The 16,469-nt window shown below is 36.6% G+C and overlaps 1 protein-coding gene across 2 annotated transcripts in view; it reads right to left on the bottom strand.

Annotated features, from left to right (window-relative positions):
* The window catches only part of Cyp7b1 (cytochrome P450 family 7 subfamily B member 1), a 181,542-nt gene that overhangs the window by 133,869 nt on the left and 31,204 nt on the right, over positions 1-16,469 (bottom strand). The gene's annotated exons all lie outside the window — the stretch shown is intronic.

The following is a 16,469-nucleotide window of genomic DNA, read 5'->3' as shown; positions in this document are numbered from 1 at the left end:
ACAGACAAGTAGACCAATGGAATAGAATTGAAGACCCAGAAATGAACTCACACACCTATGGTCACTTGATCTTTGACAAGGAAGCTAAAACCATCCAGTGGAAAAAAGACAGCATTTTCAACAAATGGTGCTGGCACAGCTGGTGGTTATCATGTAGAAGAATGCGAATTGATCCATTCCTATCTCCTTGTACTCAGGTCAAATCTAAGTGGATCAAGGAACTCCACATAAAACCAGAGACAGTGAAACTTATAGAGGAAAAAGTGGGGAAAAGCCTCGAAGACATGGGCACAGGGAAAAAATTCCTGAATAATAAAGAAGTGGCTTGTGCTGTAAGATCGAGAATTGCCAAATGGGACCTCATAAAATTGCAAAGCTTCTGTAAGGGAAAAGACACTGTCAATAAGACAAAAAGACCACCAATAGATTGGGAATTGATCTTTACCTATCCTAAATCAGATAGGGGACTAATGTCCAAGATATATAAAGAACTCAAAAAGGTGGACTCCAAAAAATCAAATAACCCCATTAAAAAATGGGGTGCAGAGCTATACAAAGAATTCTCACCTAAGGAATACTGAATGGCTCAGAAGCACCTGAAAAAATGTTCAACATCCTAAATCATCATGAAATGCAAATCAAAACAACCCTGAGATTCCACCTCACACCAGTCAGAATCGCTAAGATCAAAAATTCAGGTGACAGCAGGTGCTGGTGATGATGTGGAGAAAGAGGAACACTCCTCCATTGTTGGTGGGATTGCAAGCTTGTACAACCACTCTGGAAATAAGTCTGGTGGTTCCTCAGAAAATTTGACATAGTACTACTGGAGGATCCTGCAATACCTCTTCTGGGCATATATCTAGAAGATTTTCCAACTGGTAAGAAGGACACATGCTCCACTATGTTCATAGCAGCCTTATTTATAATAGCCAGAAGCTGGAAAGAACCCAGATGTCCCTCAACAGAGGAATGGATACAGAAAATGTGGTACATTTACACAATGGAGTACGACTCAGCTATTAAAAAGAATGAATTTATGAAATTCCTAGGGACATGGATGGGCCTGGAGGGCATCATCCTGAGTGAGGTGACCCAATACAAAAGAACTCACATGATATGTACTCACTGATAAGTGGTACAGATACTTAGAATACTTAGCCCAGATACTTAGAATCCCAAGATCTAAGATACAATTTGGGAAACTCATGAAACTCAAGAAGACTGAAGACCAAAGTGTGGAGGACTCTTTGCCCCTTCTTAGAATTGGGAACAAAACACCCATGGAAGGAGTTACAGAGACAAAGTTTGGAGCTGAAACGAAAGGACGGACCATCTAGAGACTGCCATATCCGGGGATCCATCCCATAATTAGCCTGCAAACGCTGACACCATTGCATACACTAGCAAGATTTTGCTGAAAGGACCCTGGTATAGCTCTCTCTTGTGAGACAATGCCGGAGCCTAGCAAACACAGAAGTGGATGCTCACAGTCAGCTATTGGATGGATCACAGGGCCCCCAATGGAGGAGCTAGAGAAAGTAACCAAGGAGCTAAATGTATCTGCAACCCTATAGGTGGAACAACAATATGAACTAACCAGTACCCCCGGAGCTCGTGTCTCTAGTGTCATATGTATCAGAAGATGGCTTAGTCAGCCATCATTGGAAAGAGAGGCCCATTGGTTTTGCAAACTTTATATGCCTCAGTATAGGGGAACGCCAGGGCCAAGAAGTGGGAGTGGGTGTGTAGGCGAGTGGGGTGGGAGGGTATCAGGGACTTTTGGGACAGCACTGGAAATGTAAATGAAGAAAATACCTAATATAAAAAAAGATTAAAAAAGGAAATAAATTAAACTAAAAAAAATTAGTGCATATAAAGTTAGAGACTTATGTTTCAATTTCATTTTTAATCACTCAGTCCTTTAGTAGCCTATCCAAACCACATAGGCAAATCTTGAGTCTATGGCAAAACTGATCTAGATAGTAGGAATAATTAAAAAACCACAGATAATTCCAAATGCTATGGCAACAATTCATTGAACTTTCCTCCTTGGAGAAATAGTTTTATAAGAGCTACAGATCATTATACAACTGTGAGGCTCACACTCCCTGGATTGCCCCACTGCAGTCTCTGGGGAAGGACGTGCAAGGCCATGAAACAGCTAAGTCAGGAAAGGAACAGAGCATAAAAGAGGAGATTGAAACTCCCCACTGACACCAGAACAATGCATGAGCCAAGGCTGGAGAAGTGTTGTGGCTTGGGATGGCAGACATCATTGAAGCTTTGAGAAAAGAGATGTGCTGACCTAGTTCTCAGAGGCTTTGCTTTGACACAACTTCTCTTTGTTTTCTTCAATCCAAGACTATGTTTTCCATCCCATTTTTTATTTGCCTTATTGATTTCAAGTAGACTCTTGAGGCTGAGGCTGTACATCAGTGACAAAATGTTATTCCTTTATGCACAAGGCCCTGGGTTTGGTCACTACAATACAATAATAAAGGGTAAAAAAAAAAAAAAACTGAAAACAGCTGCAGGTATGAAGACATATGCTTAGCTAGCCTTGTTATTTGTTACATCAAAGCATTGTAACATACTGCCATTGTTACATCATTAGTTGTTTTGAGGACTCATAGAAACACACACACAAATACCACATACTCACATGTTCACACAAACACCATCTTACAAACAGATATTGCAGACCCAATGAAACTACTTAAGCTGATGCCATGCAAATGATGAATTTATGGTGTGTGTGTGTGTGTGTGTGTGTGTGTGTGTGTGTGTGTGTTTGTATGTGTTTCCTTTGATTTCTTTTTCTTCTTTTTTAAAGTACTGGGTTTTTTTTGGTTCACATTTGCCTGTTGACTTTTCAAAGATAGAGAGAAAGAAAGAAAATGGGATAGGGTGGGTGAGGAGGTAGAGAGGATTTGAAAGAAGTTTGAGGAGGGAAAACCATGATGAGAATACACTATATGAAGGGTTTTTTTTTTTTCAATTAAAATGTCATAAAAACAACACTGAAACCCCTTAATTCCATTTAAAAATGCAAGGGAAATTAAAAGTGAATAAAAACTATTATTTACTTAGTACAAAGTACATTTTCTAATGTTTCTCCATCTTAAAATATTTAACCAAGGATAACTTGAATAAATTTCTTCTTTGTGGATGGCCCCACACTCATGTTTTTATATGGTCAGAAATAATTGAACTTAGTAGGTTAATTAATAAAACCTTTTCTTGTTAATAAAAGAAGAAAAGAAGGTATTAAGTTTAGAGGGAAATGTTTTTGTGAGTATAATGGGCATTGGGTGAATGAGCGATGTACATGATCACATTTGCACATATGTGTAAGTCCCTACAGAGGCCAGAAGATGGCGTTGGATGTGTGCAGCTAGGGTTACAGGTAGTTATGAGCAATGGACATGAATGCTGGGAACTGACCTCCTAACTGCTCAGCTGTCTCTCCAGTGCCCACAGGGGCTTTCGATACCTGCTCAAGAATAAACAGGAAAAGATGACCTTCTGACCCACTATGTGAGGACCTCCTAGTTTAAGCATTCTCACCAGAGCTCCACAGAAACAAGCTAGATTTGCAAAGAAGGGTTTCATCTCCAGCAGTCCTACATGTATGCATGCCTAGCTCTCTCTTATCAATGTGACTATCTAACACTTTAAACCTAAGAAGCTAGCGTGTCTGAAAATGTCTTAAGACTTGACAGTTACAAAGGTACTTGGACATTTCTATTGAGGTTGAGGCCAAGAGTTAAAAGTCACTCCCTCAGCAAAGTTTCAGCTAAGTGAACACCACTCCCACTCTTTCTTTTTCTTTATAGGCTAAGTGTCTGTAATTTGCAAAGACTCAAATAGTAAGCAACAGCAAAGAGAGATAATTCTGCAGAGAATATGCCTGCAGGGACCCACCATACAACAGGTTGGAAAGTTGGACATGTAGACTTTGCAGAGTCAATTTAAAGCTTGTTAGGGTTAGGAGTAAGTGACTTTTATCTTTCTTCCCCTTGCTTAGTTGGTTATGTCTCCAGGGGCATAGGTGCCTTTGTGATTGGTTAAGGGGAATAAGCTATACTGTAGGCGGTACACATGTCTTTAACTCCAGTACTTGGGAGGCACAGGCTTGTTCAAAGCCTGCCTAGTCTACATAGTGAGTACTGAGACAGCCAGGGCCACATAGAAAGACCATTGTCTCAAAACAAAAACAAAATAACAAACAAACAACAAACAAAAACAAAACAACAAAAGCATATGAGTTTGCTGGGTTTCTTTGTGGCTGGCACTGAAAAATGCTACTAATAATCCAAAAAGTTATGACTATAATGGACAGGCTCTGTCATCCCACTGTTCTGAATTATTCTGTTCATCACCCATCCACCATTTCCCTTACCTTACTCAGGATAAACCAGTTTAAAGGTCAGCTGATAATACTTTGCCTAGTAAACCAAATGCTCTCTCCTTGAACTTTTAACTTTTGAACCTGGTTTTTCCTATAAAAAGTGTACTCTGGTCCAGAGCCATCTAATATAACAATTAGGTTTCCTTTTTCCTTCTTGCAATCTAGTCCTGGATTCAGTGTTATGGTGTGCTAGTAAACTATTCTTGCTTAACTGAGATGGTATATATATATGGTTTGAGTGCCAATTTCCTATACCCCAACACTATCTCTGACTCATTCTGTCAAATCTTTCACCAATTCATCACTTTGTCTGCCCCTCATTTAGACATCACTTTCAAACATGACTGTTTCCTTCTACAAACTAACCTTACTTTCATTATTTGGGATTAATGGTGTGCACTAAGGGTATGTCTATAATCCAGTCAGAGGGATTAAAGGTGTGTGATATGCGGACGTAATCCCTTATCAGAGCAGCCATGTTGTTGGATTTAAATTCCTTTACAGGATTCAAGATCCACTCTACAGCAAATAATTCACGCCCGGTTCTATAAACTTGGGAAAAAAACATTTGGCTGGTATTATCATAGGTCTTAGTATGGGAGCTTATTGCTGTTGTTGAGCTGAATTAACATAGGGTCAAACTGCCTTTTACAGATCTATAAGTATACCCATATACAAATACTATTCTTAACTTTAATAAAAGAAGTCTTTCTCTGTAGTTAGTAGCACTGAATGAGAGATTTGTGGCGTCTACAGAAGCTGAGAATTAGTGAGAAACTGAATGTTCAACCCTAAATAGTACCTTAAAATATTCTCTGAGGCTCAGAGATTATCATGAAACACAGGAGTACAAAATGTACAAGCGGAGGAATCTCTTGGCAATGAAACAACTATTACAATAATAAACTTATAGAAACCCTAGTTGCCTTTACAAGGCTATCATCATGTCTGGAGGAAGGGTTCACAGGACCCTATTCCCTTTCCCAAACTATTGACCACTGATAGATTATTTTCTGGGAGAGGAAGAATCATCACCTTCAATTTCAAATTCATTGGTGAGCATAGAATGCTCTAATGGATACTGCTAATCCCATGTTCACACAGTGTTGGTAACCTTCCTGGCATCTACTAGGTTTCCAAGTCTGCAAGGCAGCAAATGGGGGAGCAGACAGGACTCAGTGACAGCAATGGGCGACTTTTGTGGTCAATACTACTGATGGAACAAAACTTAATTATCTGGGGCTGGCAAGAATGTACAGTGAGAAACTCAGAACTTGTTTACCTCTTAAGTGTACATACCTACAGACAGACAAACAGATATACATTCTGATGGATGGGTGGGACACAGTTCCTCAAAAGATCACTTTTTTCCCCCTCTGTGCTTTGACCTTCTTTGACAAAAGTGCTTTCCAAAATTACATCATAGATAAGATGGGAGTTAGAAAAGGATATCGATTGTAGTTCAAAGCAGTGTTTGATTCTACATGTTCATTATAAGTTCAAAGAAATAGTTTCACACGGCCTCACTTTATCATAGTGCACACCTGTGGCATCAACCTTGGACCCGAATGTTTTTCCTTGAACACAAATTTGTTCCAAGCCTATATATCTTTTTAGTGTAATTAAGAAGGCTAATTGTATTTCTTATTATGCAACCTTTATTTACTATTATGAGGAATGGGAACATTCCATTCTTGATTCTAACTTTTGTATATCTTGCTAGAAAAACAACTAAAACCACCTACTGAAACTTTCTTCCTCAAACTAGGAGCTCTATAAAATCATTAATTCATTTAAACAGCATTAATTCTTGAAAGGTCATCTTTATGTTGATCTGCAGGAATCTGCTTGATAGGGTGGGCTAATGTCTAGGGATTATTACATCAATTTAATAATGACAGGAAAGACATATCAGCTACAATAAGCAATCCTGAGATGAAGTCTCTTTTGGAGTTTGCCTCTCAGAGCTCAGCCATCTTAGTCCATGTCAAAAAGGAAGACCACCTGCTAGTCTCACCCTTTCCTAGATAGCTCCTCGAAACACAAATGGTACTGGTTAAACTCACAGAACAACAAGAAGACATAAATGTGGGAAAGGGGTTTATTATAAGAAGAGATCTTTGAAGCTATGGGGAAGAAATAAGAGAGGTTGAAGTGAGAGTAATACAATGTTTTATGTACTTAAATAAAGTTGTCATTGAACAAGTTTTATTAATAAAATGTATAATTCACCCACAAATTACATTACCACATCAGTTGATGGAATAACTTGGAAACACTTGACAAAATGCAATATCCATCCTGATAAAACTTTAGGACATTAGGACTGAAGGGCAACTTTGAAGAAGTCATGAATATAAGGAAATCCCAGAAACCTGAACAAAAAGCTCCTGAAGCATGTACTCAATTATGTGATACAGCATTAATGTGTAAAATTCCCCTAATTTTTAACAGATGAATGAAAAGTGGAATTTTAATTGAAAAACATAATAAAGTGATACACCAAATAGGACATTTGATAATCCTAACAAAAAATGCACATAAGCTATTTGCAAATCTAAAAAACTCTGATAAAAGACATTAAGAATTAAATAAATGAAGAGATGTATTTCATGTTCATGGGTAGATAGACTCAATAATGTTCAAAGGTCAGTTCTCTACAATCCCAAGAAAAATCCCCAACCAGATCCCAGTATTTTAATAAAGAGGCTAACTAACAGAAACTTCTCCATCTTACATAAATTCTTTGATCAGGTAGATTACCATTGATATCACATAAGAGCTATAATTATGAAAAGTTGAAAATTATATGCTCAGCTTAACTGCATTATAACTCTACTAATTTGTTACAATAGAAATTATGATTGACATGTAGTATGTTACTTAAAATTTCTAAGAACTTTCAGACCTTCAAATTATTACTCTAAATTAGTTCATAATATTTGAAGGTTTATGTATTTCAAAATGTAACGATGCATTTATATCAAACATGTTTTTCATGTTTCATATTTACTTCCTATTTTATACCTTAAAATAGTTCCTCCTTTGGGTTTTTGTAGTGAGTATGATCCCCAACAACAACAACAACAACAACAAAAAGAGCACAGATTAACAGACTGCATTACAAAACAGAATTCAGTGGGGCCTGGTGGATCATGTCTTTAACCACAATACTCTAGAGAGATAAACAGGTGGGTCTTTGGGAATTCAAGGCCAGCTTGATTTACATACTGAGTTCCAGGACAGCCAGAGCTGCACAACAGAGAGACCTATCTCAGAAAATAAAGGAAGGATGGAAGGAAGGAAGGAAGGAAGGAAGGAAGGAAGGAAGGAAGGAAGGAAGGAAGGAAGGAAGGAAGATGAAAACAGGATCCATATTTCTGCTGCCTCCAAAAAACACATCTCACCATTAAGGACAGATACCACCTTCATGTAAAATAATGGTAAAAGGTTTTCCAAGCACATAGAATTAAAAAGCAAACAAACATAGATATGTTAATATTTTAAGACATAGAGTTAAAGCTACAACTAATGAGCAGAGTTGGGGAAGAACACTACATACTCATTTAAAAAAAAAAAAACCACCAACTGAATGTTACAATTCTAAATATTTGTGGACTGTTATTTTGAGACACTAAATATTTTTGGTCTTGCAAAAATGGCATATTATGTACATTTACAGAATTTACTAGTAATTTAATATAGCTCTATTCTCATGATGACAGATTACTTACTTTTAATTTTTTTATTTAAAGTGTTTTTTCATATAAAATATTCTGTAATTTTTCTATCCTTTTATTTTTGAAATTCTCCCCTTTCCTTTCCTCCATGCAAGCCCTTTCATATGTCCTTGCCCATCCCTTGTCTCCTTCAAATTTCAAATGAATTTCAAATTCATGGCCTCTTTTTCATTATTTGTATATACATACATACTGCTCAGGTCTGTATAATTTTATCTGTATGTATGTTTCCAGGGCTGACCATTGACCAATTGGCTTGCTCTCCGCAGGGAAGATCACCTCTCCAGGTTCCAGCTGGCCTTAGTTGCCCATAGTTCTTTTTGTACAATTCCCAGATTAGGCTTTGCGTGCTTTGAGGAGAAAATGAAAACTTGAAGATGCAGACCTAGTAGGAGGAAGTTGGAGACCTAGTTAGGAGGCAAAAGGTATATTGGCTTCCAAGACCTTTCCTCCTATTCTCTGCAGTGGAGGTGACTTAATGTGAGTAGCTTTGCTCCTCTATGAAATCCTTGTCATATATTTTAAATTATCAATATCATAGTTATTGTTTCCAACTTTGACTCCTAACCACTCCCTGAACCACATAGCTAAACATATTATAGATATACATACCTATGTGTGTGTGTGTGTGTCTGCACATACACATGAGTAAACAACATAGACTCTAAATACATATACATACTTCACATTATTACAATGGAATAATAAGTTACTTTTCTATATAATAGGTTAAGCTTTACTATTTAATATATATTTAGTACATTACAATAAGGTTATCAAAATAACATCATTAATTTCCTAAATAATTTTAATAGTCTAACATGCTTTCTTTAGAATCTTAAATCCTTTCAATTAACACTTAGAGAAATATGAACTGGCTATGCTAAAGATCAGTACAAATTTTTCCCCAATAAATTAACTAAGAGGAAAAAAAATTACTAAAGATGAGCCAGTTATATGTAATGTTAACCCCAATTAACAAAGTTATTTGCTGCCTCTTCTGTTAACTGGCTTCCCCCCCACACACACACACCTTCTCTAGTTTTTAAAGACGGGTTCTTACAATCCAGTCCAAAGTATAATGCTTTCTACCACAGGCTCTGCCCCACACTGTGATCACAGTGGCACTAAGAAAACTGTATATTCAAACAAAGAGATGCAGGTGGCTAATTTAGCTGTGGTTCAGAAATAATTACTGAAGCCATGGAAATAAGCTAAACTAGATATCTTCTTTAAAAACACACAAATTAATCTATGTTGGCCCCTAAATGCTTGACAGAAGCAGTAGGCCTCCTCATGTCTACAATCAGCCTTATTCCACGGTTACAACCTAAGCCTATGGTTTTCTCACTTTCACTCAGGCTTCTGAATCTCACAATTTTCCATCCATAGAAAAATCCTTCTACAAGAGATATCTTTTATTTTCTAAACTGAACCATAGAGGACATGTAAAGCCCATAAACAATAGATGGTTGCTTTTCTTAAGCAACGACATAGTCTTAAACACATTTTATTAATATTCTGTAGTATAAGCAATAAGTTGAGATATGATAATACCCCAAGAAACACAAAATATATGCATGTTATAATGGGTGATGGTACAAGTAATTGTTAAATATAAACACATATGCTTTTGTAGATTTGTTGGAGAGATTCGTTAATTGCTTAATGAAAGATGTCTTTCAGATACTAATTCCTTCATTTAGTTCAACAGATTAAATTTTATATGAGAAGATATTAGCATGCACGCAATAAAGTGACAAGGACAACCAAAAGTCTGAAATGTTAATGGATAGAACACTGCGTTCCATTTATATAAAAACTAAAACTGCATAATTTTCATTTTGTCTGCTTCCATTTTCTCTCTGCACAGGCAAAAAAAATGTTCTTTTTAATAAGCACACAACTATTGCAATATCATGATTGTTTCTACGTTTTAGGAGTTGTATACAAATTGTAAAACTTTATGCTTTTTTTTTCCAGATAAACTGAGATTATGCATTCTCTAATTTGTAAATCTAGTCAGGATTTAACATTTGAAACCAAAACAAATTACTAGTTTGTGATAGATTTAGGTCATTAATTTTATAGGATGTCTGTAATGATAGTTTGCAGAAAGCTTTTATATAAAAATAGCTTTGCCACCATGGAGTAAATATTGACATTTTTGTGTGTGTGAAAGAAAATTGCCACTAATACCAACAGACCTGTGTCTTCATTCCCTCCAGTGTCTTTAAACTGCAGTTCAATCTGCTATAATCTTTTTTCCTCCCTCAGTAGGGTGCAGAGAGCCCTCTAGCTTCCAAGCCCTTTTCCTACTGAGGTACATATTGGCCAGCATACAGCTGCTCAGAACAACTATTTGCATCTACAATGGGGTCATCCCACCACGTCCTTTCCAGATCAATATGATTGGTACAAACAATAGTTTGATTTTGATTGCTCTGTAGTACGCTTGGGTAGAGCTTCTGAATGCAAGTGAATTGCTTAGAAACAATGGGCTGGTTCATCATCCAAAGCATCCCTTTGCAAACAGCTGCCTCTGCCACACTCACCCTGACAACGTCCAGGAAAACAGATGGTTTCAGCATTCATGGCCAGTTTAGGGAAAGCCCCTGAGTCAACTACTGAACGCATGTCTTTTAATCTATATGATAGTAAGAGGTACTTTGCGCTACTAAAAAGTCAACATGTATTTAAATTTGGAAGTGAGAATAAAATGTATGTAATAAATATGTATGGTTAAGTCTTTTGTTAAATCTTCAGTATAGATCCTCTTGTATGATATAGGCAGCATTACTGCAACACAAAATCTGAAGTGATAATATGGCTGAGGTCTCAGAGTGTTGATTTTCCAGTTAATACAAGAGCATTTTTCTCCTCATTTTCTATAGTCAAAAGAAAAATCATTCCAGGGGGTTGCATCAGAAAAAGAGATCCTGCCAGTTCTTTATCCTCCTTTATTGAGTATACTAAATATATTTTACAATCGTCTGCTTCTAATGGCTGTGAACAGTCAAGTGTTGATGTTGAATATATTTGTATTTGACAATTGAGAGTAAACAGTAACAAGTTAAATCTGGATTATCATTCTAATTAAACTGCAATTTTACAGTCAGTGTGAAGAGCAAGAACTTCTTACCTGTGACCCAGGAGATATGTTTGTATCTCATAAACACATTCATAGAAACAGGAGAGTAAACAAGTTATGGTTATTTATTTTGTTAATATTACTTAAAGTATAAGAATTTAGAAATGGGCCCTCAAAAGAACCAATGTTATGTATTTCTGTAAATTCTCCTTGAGTTTACCACAACACTCTAGGGACATAGAGAGTAAATGAGCATGCCTATAAGCTCGGTTATGTCCTTTTGCTTGTCTCTAGCACTAATCTGTGTTTATAAATCTATATTAAAATCTAATTTTCAAGTAAGTTTATGAAAATACTATTGTTACAGTTTTACCACAATTTACTATATTATAAGTCAATGTAAACCATGCTAAGTTAAATTAATACAACTGTACATTATTTACCACAAATATATTTATATAACAAGTGTTTATATATTATTGTATATGCTATACTATTTATTATAAATATATTCTGTTTGTGGTAATATAACTTCATACAAATATGTTTGACCTGAAATATATGAACACAATTATCATATTAAATGAACTAGCTATTGCTTACAAAGGCACTTAAGAAGTTAATTGTATATTCTTATTATGTACTAGAAAAAAATATAGAACAAAAGGGCATGTGAAGCTGCCTAAAGGGTTAGGCCAAAATCCCGCTGGAGGATGAATGGAGGCCGTGGCCTATCCCTTGCAGGTAGCCCTTAGACTTTTACACTTAGGATGCATACCTGCTATTCTCACCTAAACTCTTGTGGGGACCTAGAAATGACTCTTATACTAACAAGGCCCAGTTGCTGGTACAGTTTTCATCTCCATCTCCTCATGTTCTTGTGCTACTATAGTCAGGTGCTATTAAAGTCAGATGCTGTGCTTACTGGATTAGAAATTTATCCACTTCACTCATCTTGCCCAGGACCAAAGCTTCCAATAAGGAGCTTCAGTGCAGATGAATAACAAAAGAAAGAGGTGGGATGTTTATCCAAGAGAGAACAGATCTTTATATAACTCTCACTTCAAGTGTGAAAACATGCCTTACTCTCAATTTACATCTTATCTACATTCTTTTCCTTCTGAGAATGGTCTATACTCCTAGTCACCCCCCAACCCCCACCCCCAGTTCCTTTCTACAAAACTTTCCGCTGAAATTGACATTCTGTTGACCACCACGAAATCTGACATGCTAAATCTGTAAAAAAATTCTTTGTGCCTTGGATATTTGACTTTGCTGAAGAATTTGAATCTTCTAACTGCCAACTCTGCCATGATTCTTATATGCAGGTACTGGGTCCTAGAGATCCAAGGATGCCTTGAGGTACTCCTCTCAGTACACCTTCTAGACCATACTCTTGCGTAGCTTTCCTTCCTAAACATACAGATTTATCTTCCCATATAAACAAATAAAATACAGATTTTCACCAATGTTATTTACTCCTTTTCTACTTACATGTATTTTATCTATCCACTCAATAAATCACTCACTGAGCATCTACTGTATCTAAAGTTTATCTCTGCCTATCACTTCAACTAATATGACCTCCAAACTAACAGCATTTATTTTTCTAACAAGTGATATTGAAAACCTACTCACTATTAATCTTAGTTGATTATTGATGATTATGATGCAGACTCTGAAGAAGTCATAAAGAAAAATTGTTACATAGACAATTACAATACTGAATTACATAGATTTGGAGGCATGGAGGAGACAGATCTAATTCAATTTAATTAGATATTAGGTATACAAATGTGAACAAAAGACATTCTCCAAGGTGAATTTTAAGTAGATCACTGGTTTTAATGCCAACAGCATGCGAAAATAAGAAAAAAAATATATTATAGTCATTCATGTAAATGATGTTAGCAAACTGGATTAAAGTCAGAGCAATGGCAATAGAAAGTACTGACAGTTTATAACTACCACCTACCACAATTCTGTCTCCCAAACCAGTCCAGTGGTTTCCAGCATTTTTGTCATATATATGTATATGTGTGTACACACATATATAATCAACTTACATTAAAGTATTTTTCCTTAAAAGCCAAGAGAAAGCGGAAGGCAAGTGAGAAATTCAGTCTATAGAGATATCAAATAAGAAGCACTACAAAGTTTTAAGCTTTATTCATCTGAGTCTTTGCAAAATGTCAAGTACAAAAGCACCTATTTAATAGGTCTTGAATGAAGTTGATAAATAAAAAGTTGCTAAAGTTCTCTCTAGGCTTTTGAGCATACAGTCCATACAGATGCCCTAGGGAAAGGGAGAAGAGCCAGGTCACCACCCCTCAGTCAAGCATTCGATGCCTTTCCTTCCCCTCCACAGCTCCTTATGTAGTTGTGGGAAGGCATATAAGAGAAGAGACAGAAGTTTTAAATTAGGTGTAAACATCAAGTCTGGAGAGAGAGGTGATTTCAAGCCTATCCTATGTGATTACAAGGACATCCGGTCTTTATCTCACTGTTTAGACAGTGACACCAACATCCAAGAATGTTAGTACATTACAGATTTGACTGATTCTAATACAGTGGTCTTTTCTCCCCTAGCTTTCCAACCTCAAATGTTTTTACAAGATTTAGAACACTTACATATTGCAAATAATCTCAATTTAAGGAGATGTTTGAAGTTATAGTACTAAGGTCTAAGCTCTGAAGCTAGGAAAGAAAGAGAGTTGTCAGATGCTTGGCAGGTGAAGAGCTTAGTTCAAGCTGTGGGCAGATAATAATCACAGTACTTTATTCACTTGGATATAGGCTACTAGGCAGCCACATTCTACCAGGCACCCGAGCACACATCGGTGCACTTGCAACATACAGATAGGCATAGAGACAGTCACAAGGCATCACAGAGGCCATACAGAGGCACACAGGCAAACAAGCAGACACATATGGGAGGGCTGACAAAGGCAAAGGCCATATTGATAAAAAATCCTCAAAAAGTGTCATTCTGCCAGAAATAGTTACATATTAGCTTCTATCACCACTTGCCCCAGGTTCCCCAGATGTCCAGCGTCTGTCATGCTTTGGCTGATTTATACCAGAGATCCTTATCAGCGCCACACTGTCTAAACATAAACTGGCCAGTGTGGCCTTCTGTTCCCTTCAACAGTCTTGCTTCCTGAAGGAAAATTAGGTAAATAAGATCTCTGTTCCATCTGTTGGTTTAGTTTTGTTTGTTCTCCATCTTGTTCCAAGTACATGAGTAGCCTTAAGCAATGCTTAATAGACTAGAGAATGTGTGTTGACTGTTAGATAAATGGTTCTCTAACTTTTCAGAGCAATGCCAGGTGAGTGTCATCAAAGGAAGATGAAGAATCCAGAGGCTCAGTGACCTAGTACTAATTAAACCTGATCTCTCTTCTCCAGGGTAGTATACATTTCGTAGAATCAAACGTAACTTTTGTTCTGCACTCTCTTATGGCTTCTTGAGTGCAAAGGGATTTAAAGTCTAGTGCTAATCTTGAGATACCATAGTTGAGCTCTTTATGCACATATGTCTGACATAACATATCCTTTTACATGCCTTCAAGACCATTTTTATGCAGTGTGCCAGCATGGCTCCCTTATGCCAATGGCATCTTCTTCTTGTTCCCTCTGGTTTTGTTTTTCTTGAATGGCCTGTTTGTAATCAGAATCCCTGGTGGTGACTACTTCGCTGTAACTTTTTTCCTCAAAGGATTTACTAGTTTGGGAGCTAGCAGGATGAGTCAGCAATTAAGAACACTTGCTATTGAGTTCAGGTCCCCAGTGCCCACATGTCAGCTCACAACCATCTGTAATGACAGTTCTAGTGGATCCAGTCCTGACTTCTGGCCTCCATGGGCACAGGCATACATGTAGATAAAACATTCATACACATAAAACAAAAATAAGCAAATCTTTAACATATATAAATTGGTTTCAATTTTAATGGTGGTATATTTTACTGTAGAAACATTATAAAACTAGAGATGAAGGGGAAAGTCACTATGTGGGTAAATCAGTGTGAGGTTATCATGTGGGTACATCTCCTGTGCAACCACAGAGTACTGACCTATGCATGTATGGACTGTTACCTCTCACAAAGACATCATACAGTATTGTTCACTCATATTTTCCTATTTTCCTTAATTATGTAACATAAACATTTATTCATACCATCAAATGTTGCTGTATTTTCAGTGGGTGAATATAGTTTTACTAAAGGGACATATCATAATATGTTGAAAACGCCTTGTTACTAGTTATTTTAGATAATTTATATTTTACTATAAAATAAATACTATAATAGGTATCATATATGTATACAGAGATAAAATAACTATATTTTAATAAATCTTTAAGCACATCTCTGATTATTTTTTAATGATGAGTTACTAACTCTGGCACTGCTAAGTCAAATAGCATACATTTTTAAATTGGTTTTGTTTCATACAGTTTTTCCCTGATCTGAAACAGCCTTATATTGCCCAGGCTGTTTAAACTCATGACCCGTTAGCTTCAGTCTCAAGAGTTCCAGGATGATTGGTCATTGTTACCCACACTCAACTCTTTTATGACTTTTGATGAATATAAGAAACTCGGTCTTCAGAAAAACTGAAGCTGTGTACATGTGGCACTATATAAAAAAACATTCATCACCATTTAAATTCCTTTCTAACTAGTTCATGTGTGTCAAACACCAAGTCATTCTACCTACTTTCTGGGATTGGGATTTTCTCTGAGGCTCACCTACACCAGTGTTGGGACCTGGCATGTGTGTGAACCTCCCTGATATTTTTACTATTGATATGAATATGAAAAACAAAATAACAGAGATGCTTACAATCATTTCAAGTTTACCTTCTCCTCTCCTCATGTGGCATTCCATACAACACCATTGCCACCCATATTGTTATTTATTATTATGTGTATACACTTGTTTTGGGGAAAAAAAAACCCTGCTACTCAGGACTGAATTATTATGAACAGCCAATTCACCTATAGAATAAGAAGGCAATATCATTCATTGCCAGCAGATGCCACTACCTGATCCATGATGTATACTAGACAGGAGAAAGGGAAGCTTAAGTCTAAGTTTCCAGATACTTTAAGAAAAATCAGTGTTTTAGTTGGATCATTAACAGAACACACCGAAAATTATGTGACAACTACCGAGAGGAAGTTTTATCACTGTGGCCACATACTTTGGAATGTACTTTCA

This window comes from Mus caroli, unplaced genomic scaffold, assembly GCF_978045245.1.
Source record: "Mus caroli unplaced genomic scaffold, Mus_caroli_1 scaffold_3, whole genome shotgun sequence".
Taxonomy (NCBI): domain Eukaryota; kingdom Metazoa; phylum Chordata; class Mammalia; order Rodentia; family Muridae; genus Mus; species Mus caroli.
The sequence above is the reverse complement of the archived record's forward strand: the minus strand, read 5'-3'. Positions and strand labels throughout refer to the sequence as shown.